Consider the following 9,866-nt stretch of genomic DNA (forward strand, 5'->3'; position numbering starts at 1 on the left):
TGTCATACCTTATGTAAAAGATAATTCTTTCTAGCAGAAAGTAGAAAGAGTTCCTTAAACCCAATCATCCACCTGCCTCCAGTTATCCTGATCAGTTTGCACAACTGTGCCAGGCAATAATGACTAAAAACTCTTAAATATAAAGAAAGAGACTGCCATATCATGGAATATCAAAAGAGAAAAGATGGCATAAACTGGTCATCCAGAAAGAATAGCAAACTGTTCACTCACAGCTCCATGAAATAGTCAAGTTCAGCTACAGCTGCTGCCCAGGGCAGCTGTGATCTCAATGTTTCCAAAACTCCCACCATTTCACAAGACCTCCAACACCAAGCTCACCTCCCCTTCTTCCCACAGGGCAGAGACTCCAGGAGATGTTGTGGAGGGATGCTCTCCCTTCCCACTTATGACCTTCTTCTTTCGTGGCTCCTCATAGGCCTCCATTTACTCCTCTTCCTGTTTTTCCATTCTGCTATGCTATTACCACTGGGATTTACTCAGTCCCTGCTACGAACTGCATGTCTGTGTCGTCCAAAAAATCATATGTTGAAGCCCCCACCCTTAATGTGATGGTATTAGGAAGTGGGGCCTTTGGGGGGTGATTAGTTTTAGATGAGGTTATGAAGGTGGGGCCCCCATGGTGGGATTAGTGCCCTTACAATGGAGATAAGGGACCAGAGCACTCTATCTCTACCATGTGAACACACAGTAAGAAGTTGGCTGCCTGCCAACAGGGAAGAGCGCCTTCACCAGGAACTGAATCATCTGGGAGCTTGGTTTTGGAATTCCCAACTTCTAAAACTGTAAGAAATGGATAGTAAGCAACCCAGGTTATGGGTTATAGCAGTCCAAGCTAACTAAGACAGTCCCAAAGAGGAAAAAGAGAAATATGAGTTAACATTGATTCAAGTAGATTACACACGTTATATTCTAAGCACTTTACATATTTTTCAACCTTGTCATTTCAACAACCTTATGAGTTATTATCACACCTTCCTCTTCACCCCAAACACACAGACACACTCGCATGCCCCTTGATTCAGGCCCTCCACTTCTCACCTGGATTACTGCAATTGACTTCCTAACATTTTCACTGCTTCCCTTTTTCTTTTTTTTTTTTTTTTTTGTGAGACGGAGTTTCACTCTTGTTGCCCAGGCTGGAGTGTAATGGCGCGATCCCGGCTCACTGCAACCTCCTCCGCCTCCCAGGTTGAAGTGATTCTCCTGCTTCAGCCTCCCTAGTAGCTGGGATTACAGGCATGTGCCACCACACCTGGCTAATTTTGTATTTTTTTTAGTAAAGACGGGGTTTCTCCATGTTGATCAGGCTGGTCTTGAACTCCCAACCTCAGGTGATCCGCCCGCCTCGGTCTCCCAAAGTGCTAGGATTACAGGCATGAGCCACTGCGCCCAGCCCGCTGCTTCCATTTCTTAACCTCCCGCAATCCATTCTCCACCCTGCATCCAGGAGGGTTTTGATAAAAGATGAATTGTCTGACCACAGCTTTTCCTTACTGAAAAATCCCTCAGTGGCTTCTCATTGACTTCAAGAGAAGGTACATGGCCCCATCAGACAGGCAGGGCCAGCATAGTTTAGCCTCTTCCTCCATTTTCAGCCTCCTGTCTCCCCAGCTTCACACGCCCTCAGGAACCATCTCAGGCCTCCATAGCTTTGTTCAGGCTCTTACCTGTGCCTGAAATAACCTTCCAAACCTCATGGCAAACTCCTGCCCATTCTTCACTCCTTAGCCCTGTCACCTCTTCACCACCCTTCTCTCCAGGGAAGTCAAGGAACCCTAATTTGGGTCTCCTCTGAGCTCTCAGAACATCCTCTGCAGGCCTCCACTTACCACTCTGTGCTGTAAACACATCTTACAAGCATTTGTGTTTTTGTCTATCTCCCCATCTAATCTATTAAGAGGGGGAGACTGTCTTAATCATCTCAGATCCTTATCATCTAGCATGATAGCTGCCATATACAGCAGTACATTAAGTATTTGCAGAATAGAATGAAAAAGAGAACCACACGACCAGTCTTATTTCTTTTTCTTACAAATAACCTGATTTTTCATTGGCTAAAGTCTCTAATTTTTTTGAGTAAATAAATGTGAAGCCTGCATGCCCCAGATACTCAGCTATAACCAATGAATGATGACACCAAGGTCTCCTGCCTGTTACATCCTGATATAAAACCAATCTGGCAAAAAGAAAAAAGCATCCAAGGTCCACTTTTAAAAGTCATGGTCAGGCCAGGCACAGGGGCTCAAGCCTGTAATCCCAGTACTTTGGGAGGTCAAGGCAGGAGGATGCCTTGAGGCCAGGAGTTCAAGACCAGCCTGGGAAACATAGACCCCATCTCTACAAAAAAATTTAAGCACATGTCTGTAGTCCCAGTTACTCGGGGAGCCAAGGTGGGAGGATTGCTTAAGCCTGGGAGGTTGAGGCTGCAGTGAGCCATGACTGTGCCACTACTCTTCGGCCTGGGTAACAGAGCGAGACCCTGTCTCAAATAAATAAATAAATAAATAAATAAATAAATAAATAAAAATTTACGGTCCATAGTCCATTGAGAAGGTTGGGAGGGCAGCCTGGGGGATCCACAGAACTGAGGAACCTCCTTTTACAAATCAGTGTACAGAGAACCCACTAGCTAAACCAAAGAGGAACAACTTTATAAGAACAGACAGCTATTTATCCACACAAAAGAAAATCTTCCTACCAGTAGTAACGCTATTAACATCTCAGCAGCTTTTCCATTATAAATCTGACATTTCCTCCTTCTTCAAAGCCTAGTTTGAGTGCTTGTGATTTTTTGAAATGAGATAATAAAGCCATCAACACACAATAAACGCTATGCACTATCTATAATCGGGGGTCTCCAGAGTATATTTTATGTTAAAGAAAATATTGAATTACTAGGCCTTTCTTTTTAAATCCCTTAAAGCCTTCAGCTTTAGAATGAAAGACTCAAACTCTTCTCTGGGATCTTAATTTTTATGTGGCTTCTTATTACTTTTTTATCCCTTCTAAAACTCTAAATCCCTTCAACATAGCTTTGGCCCCTTCCACAGCTGAACTGGCAGCAGGCTGGTCTTTTTATTGGTGGGTAATGGATTTAGTTTGATTGCTGACACGGGAACAATGAGAGGATAAACAATTCCATTTGTGGCCATGAAATTTCCCATCTGTTGAGCGCGTTCAGGACTGCAGAGCGCTGGGCAGAGACAGATGAATGAGCCCGCCATGCCTGATGTTAATGACATCCATCATACAAGCTGAACATGTGGCTTCATAAATCAAGAGCTAATAGCAACTCTGGTTGCTCCTGTCATTAACAAGCCATCCGTTTAAATACATAAGAGTTTGCCATAACATTCAGCCTAGAGACCTGACTTGCAATTCTGATCTCACCAAAAAACCAGAAGTAGTAAAGAAAGCCAAAAAAGCATAAGTAAAAAAAAAAAAAAAAAGTTCAGATCCACACTAAAATACTTACAGATGTAATCATACGATGTCTGGAATTGGTTACAAAATAAAATGGGATGAGGGAGTGGGTGGACAGATAGATGAAAAAGCTTGGGTAGTGTGTAGGTTAGGGTGTGTGAGCAAGGCACTCAAAGCCATCACAGCGAGGAACCATGTTGCTTCCAAACATCTTGCTCACCAGTAAACCAGAGATTGGAAAAACACACTAGGCAAAAAACCATCAAAATCAGGACTGAGGCCGAGCGTGGTGGCTCACGCCTATAATTCCAGCATTTTGGGAGGCTGAGGCAGGCAGATCACTTGAGGTCAGGAGTTCAAGACCAGCCTGGTCAATATGGAGAAACCCCATCTGTACTAAAAGTACAAAAATTTGCCAGGTGTGGTGGCACATGCCTGTAGTCCCAGCCACTCAGGAGGCTGAGGCAGGACAATTGCTTGAACTTGGGAGGCAGAGGTTGCAGTGAGCCATCCTGGCACCACTGCAGTCCGGCCTGGGTGAAAGAGTGAGTCTCCGTCTCAAAAAAAAAAAAAAAAATTCAGGACTGAAATACAACATTAATGTGGGTGATTTAGCTCAAGAAGAGCAGTTGTATGATGGCTATGATGAAGAGTATGATTGTCCCATTTTAGATGAAGATAAGAGTAGTTGATGAGTTAGATAACCAAATGACAGAAGGGTAGAGTTATTGTTTATTACCATGTTGGTGACTTCTTCCCTGAACACTGGCTTCATATATTACAGTTTTTGTTCTGAGGACAGATACCAATGTACTGTATGAAAGACTTGAAGCAAGGGGTCATACTGAGAAGAAACTAATAGACAATACTCATTGTAAGATTTTTCAGGTTCTTTATTAATAAGTCACAGCATCCTGCAAGGAAGAAATTGTGCATCAGCTGCCAAGCAATAAACCATAAGAGCTAGAAAATAATATAGATCAGATACTGAAATGGATTGAGCAATGGACCAAAGATCCTAACTCTTGACTTATAAGACTAGCTGCTTTACAAATCACTCTTACTGATATCTCTTTGCTGACATCATAGAAATTGTTCAAGAATAAGTAACACTTTATTAAAATCATGTTGCAGGGCTAACCAGTAGATAGTATAAAGGTGGTCCCGGCTACTCAGGAGGCTGAGGTGAGAGGATCTCTTGTGCCCGGGAGGTGGAGGCTGCAGGGAGCCAACATCACACCACTGCACTCTAGCCTGGGTGACAAAGTGAGACCCCATCTCGAAAATAAATAAATAAATAAATCTAAAGACAAAAGTTTTTTTTAAGTTTGGCAGTGAGTTGATAATTGTTAGAGTTCAGTGATAAGTAACTGAGGGTTCATTGTACTATATGCTTCACTTTTCACCTTTGTATATATTCACAATGATTCACAATGAAAAGTAAAGCATAAAAGATAACATTCAAAGATAACTGGAAAATGGTAGCTTCTTTTTTTTTTTTTTTTTGAGACAGGGGCTTGCTCTGTCACCCAGGCTGGAGTGCAGTGGCGTGATCTCGGCTCACTGCAGCCTTGATCTCCTGGGCTCAGGCAATCCTCGCACCTCAGCCTCTTGAGTAGTTGGGACTACCTACAGGTGCCTGCCACCACATTTGACTAATTTTTGTATTTTTTTGTAGAGACAGAGTTTCACCATGTTGCCCAGGCTGGTCTTGAACTCCTAGGTCTAAGCAATCCACCTGCCTTGGCCTCTCGAAGTGCTGGGATTACAGGTGTGAGCCATTGTGTCCAGCCTATTGTTTAGCATAAGCATTTTTGCCTAATTTTATCTTTTTTTCAAAGAAAATGAAAAAAATGCTTATATAACAGTTCAAACATTTAACGCTTGTTTCAAAAAAATACATTATTAAATTTCACCCATTTCTTTGAACTTTTAAAGTGTGACTATGATACCACTTTAAGTTAGATATGTATGGCTGGGCATGGTAGCTCACACCTGCAATCCTAGCACTTTGGGAAACCAAGGCTGGAGGATCCCTTGAGTCCAGGAGTTCAAAACCAGCCTGGGCAACATAGCAAGACCCCCATTTCTACAAAAAATAAGATTAAAAAAATTAGGCATGGTGGCACATGCCTGTGGTCTCAGCTACTTGGGAGGCTGAGGTGGGAGAATCCCTTGAGCCCAGGAGTTTGAGGTTGCAGTGAGCTGTGATCATCCCACTGCACTCAGCATGGATGACAGAGCAAGACTTGCTCAGTGATGATAATAATAATAATAATAATAAGTTAGCCATGTGTCTGGGACTGTATTTCTATGGAATATGCCGCTCTGGAAGTTCAGCATGAGCTAGGAAAGAGTAAGGGTTGCAAGCCACCTTGAAGGAACTCAGAGGCTGTGCTGGCCCTTGGAGTCAGCAGAAAAGGGACAAGAGTCACTTAGCATCCCCCCTTGACTATCTAGGGGCCATCTCAAACTTCCTGGGTACAAAACTGAGCGCCTGATCTGTAATGGATGCCATAGTCACTACCCAGATTCTCTGGGACCAAGGCACCCTTTCCCCAGCTGCTGAGAGTGTTGGTGACTGACAACCCAACCCCACTCCAGAGCTTGATTTCCATGGAGAGCCACCTTGCCTGAGGCCTAACCCTTCCCAGAACTGCCTCCACTCAGCAACAGTCAGTTAGAAGGTCAAGTATGAGACCTGGCTGACTTGCCCCATTGGAGTAACTCTGAAGGGCCTGCCCAACTTCAGAGTTGCCCCATGGGGTTGGTTAAGTCCCTTCTTGGGACCAAGTGGCTACCCAGCAACTTCCTCCACCACATCCTTCTTGTTCCGCTTCTCTCTCAGGTATTGATCACAAGAGCACTGGCCAGCAAACCTCCTGCATGCTCATTTCATCTGGTTCTGCTTCCTGTGAACTTAACCTGCAACATGATCTTCCTTCCAAATCTTTTCCTCTTTCCATTTTCCGCTGGTGCCATCTTTTACTCCTCTTTCTCTCACACCCGTAGCCTAGTATGGGTCAGAAATCCTGTTGGTTCTACCTTCAAATTATATCCATAATTTGACCAGTTTTCAGGGCCCCTTTGCCATTGCCCCCGATCTGCGCCCCCATCCTCTCTCACTTTGGGTGTTGTGATGGCCCCCCCAGCTACTCTCCCTGCTTCAGCCTTGCTGCCCTTGAGTCCCTTTCAACAGAGTAATCAAAACAGAGGTCTCGAGTCAGGTCATGTTGCAGCTCTGCCCAAAGCCAAGTCACTCAGAGTAATGACTAAATCCTTACTAACCCAGCACGCCTGGGATAATCCTAGTTTATATCTGTTGTCCCAGCATAATTTTAACAGTGACCACTTAGCCCCATTTGGATTACAAATTATGTGGTCACCCTACCTCCTGCTACCTCTTGGAAATCACCTCCTACTACCATCCCCGTCCCCACTCACCCCATTCCAGTGACTCCAGAATAGTCCTCAAAGAGATAGAAAAATCCCTGCCTCCAGGCTTTTGCGCCAGCTGTTTCCTTGCCTGAGATGCTCTTCCCCAAGATACCTGCAGCTCCCTCACGCCAAGAAAGCCTCTTTTTTTTTTTTTTTTTTTTTGTTTGTTTGCTTGTTTGTTTGTTTGAGATGAAGTCTCGCTCTGTCGCCCAGGCTGGAGTGCAGTGGCACGATCTCGACTCACTGCAAGCTCCGCCTCCCGGGTTCACGCCATTCTCCTGCCTCAGCCTCCAGAGTAGCTGGGACTACAGGCGCCCGCCACCACGCCTGGCTAATTTTTTTGTATTTTTAGTAGAGACGGGGTTTCACCGTGTTAGCCAGGATGGTCTCGATCTCCTGACCTCATGATCCGCCCGCATCGGCCTCCCAAAGTGCTGGGATTACAGGCGTGAGCCACCACGCCCAGCCCAAGATCACCTTTTTAATTAGGTTTATTTTCCAGGCCACCCCATTTAAAAGTTCAAGTATCCATGCCAACCCCTCATATTCTCTCCTCCTTGCTTTATATTTTCTCCTTTTTTTTAAACCTTATCACTCTCTAATATGCTTTATATTCTACTTACTTATCTTGTTTATCACCTGTCTCCCTCAAGATAAAGGCCAGGGATGCTGCTACACATTCTAAAATGCACAGGACAGACTTCACAGCAAAGAATTAGCCAGGCACAGTGGCTCACTCTGTATTCCCGGCATTTTGGGAGGCCGAGGCAGGCAGATCACACTTGATCCCACGAGTTCGAGACCAGCCTGGGCAGCATGGTGAAACTCCATTTCTACAAAAAACACAAAAATTAACCAGTGAGTCACGATCGTGCCACTGCACTCCAGCCTGGGTGACAGAGTGAGACCCTGTCTCAAAAAATTAAATTAAAATAAGTTGCTTAAGGAATTATTTGGCCCCAAATGCTGATAGTGCTGCAATTGAGAAATCCTGCCTTAGACCAATCACTAAGCTTTTCTTGGCCTCACTTTTCCCATCTGTAAAATAGTGATACTACTACTGGGCCTAGTCATAGGACTGTGAGAATTAAATAAAATAGTGAAAGAGGCCAGGCGCGGTGGCTCACATCTGTAATCCCAGCACTTTGGGAGGCCAAGGCAGGCGAATCACGAGGTCAGGAGATCGAAACCATCCTGGCTAACACGGTGAAACCCTGTCTCTACTAAAAATACAAAAAATTAGCCGGGCGTGGTGGCGGGCGCCTGTAGTCCCAGCTACCCAGGAGGCTGAGGCAGGAGAATGGCGTGAACCCGGGAGGCAGAGCTGGCAGTGAGCAGAGATCGCACCACTGCACTCCAGCCTGGGCAAAAGAGCAAGACTCCGTCTCAAAAAAAAAAAAAAATGATGAATGAAAGACTCATAGCATAGTGCTTGGCACATAAGTGCTATTTTTTTTAAAGGATTATTAAGTTCAGGCTGTGTCTGATTGTCTTAGTCATTGCAGAGCCTAACAAGTAAGTTTTAATTCTGCTCCTTCTCAAGCCCTGGCCGCATCTTCTAACACATGAGCATCCCTGGTTGCAGAAGAATGAGGCAGGTTCATTACCAGAGCCAGAAAACTCACTGCAATAGGCTTGCCTGATTTAGCAAATAAAAATACAGGATGCTCAGTTAGATTTGAATCTCTGTTAATAAAAAAATGATTTTTAGTATAAATATGCCTCATGCAGTATTTGGGACATACTTATAACTTTTTAAACCTATTTTCTATTTATTGTAAAGTCAAATTTAACTGGATATCCTGTATTTTTCTAACAACCTGACATACCAAGCACCTGCTCTCTGATTAAAGGAGTTCTCTTCACAGACAAAGAACATCACTTTGCATAAATTAAAGATTGAAACCACCTCTCTTTCCCTCAGAGGAACTGAAAGGAGAATGTTATGCTTGCTAAAATTACAAATATATCTCCAATTTCACAAAATAAGCCACTGAAGATTACACAACAGAGGCTTCTCAGAGGCCCACAGCCCAGTGCCCCCCTAATCTGCCAAAACTGGTACTCTGAGATGGTGGATAGCCCAGGTTTTGGAGTCATGACTGGCTTGGGTTAGAGACTCGCTTTCGTAAAACCATGATAGGAGCACCTTGCACGGTTGTTGTAGGGCTCATGTATAAAGTGCCTGGTACATAGCAAGTGTTCGACAGTAACATTGTCAGCATCTTGTCTGGGTTTGACCCCTGTGAGGTGATGGATGAACACTGTACAGCATGAGCCAGGAGGCCATACATAGGCCACCACTCATGTTGAGAGCTGCCACCCCTCTGCTCAGCCACTGAATCAGCACCCTATGGGTGCTTTTAAAGCCACATACTTCTGGGAACCACTCCAAGATTTTGGAATTAGAAAGAATGAGGCTGGGATCCAGGCTTGTGAATGTTTATCAAGATGCTCCATTCACCAGTGGTGAGGATAAGCATCCCCTAAAGAGCTTGTTCAAACAGACGCTGGGCCCTGTCCCACAGTTCCTGATTTGGCAGACAGGATGGGGCCAAGAACTCGCATGTCTAACAAGTTCCCAGAGATGCTGATGCTGCTCTCTGGGGACAATTTGAGAATTACTGTGCCACATCCATGGCTCTCAACCCTAGCATTTTTTTTTTTTTTTTGAGACAGAGTCTTGCTATGTTGCCCAGGCTGGAGTGCTGTGGTGTGATCACAGCTCACTGCAGTCTCAACCTCCCGCAACCCTAGCATATTTTAACCACCAAAGGTGTTTTTAAATACCTGTGCCTGGGCCCTTAGTAACTGGATTTAAATAGTCTAGGGGAGGACCTGAGCTGCTTATAATTCTAATGTATCCTGGTCAGGAACTTCTGCTCTCCTTAAGGCAATTCTGCTCTAACTCCACAGTGTGCCCAGGACCAGTCACACTCCATCCCAGAACTTCAGAACCAGAATCTGCATTTTGACAAGATCCC

The 9,866-nt window shown here is 44.6% G+C and overlaps 1 pseudogene; it reads left to right on the forward strand.

The window, feature by feature from the left end:
• The first annotated feature begins 3,557 nt into the window (after positions 1-3,557).
• Positions 3,558-4,515, forward strand: LOC100609256 (adenylate kinase isoenzyme 6-like; annotated as a pseudogene).
• The last annotated feature ends 5,351 nt before the right edge of the window (positions 4,516-9,866 follow it).

Source organism: Pan troglodytes, chromosome 7, assembly GCF_028858775.2.
Source record: "Pan troglodytes isolate AG18354 chromosome 7, NHGRI_mPanTro3-v2.0_pri, whole genome shotgun sequence".
Lineage (NCBI taxonomy): Eukaryota > Metazoa > Chordata > Mammalia > Primates > Hominidae > Pan > Pan troglodytes.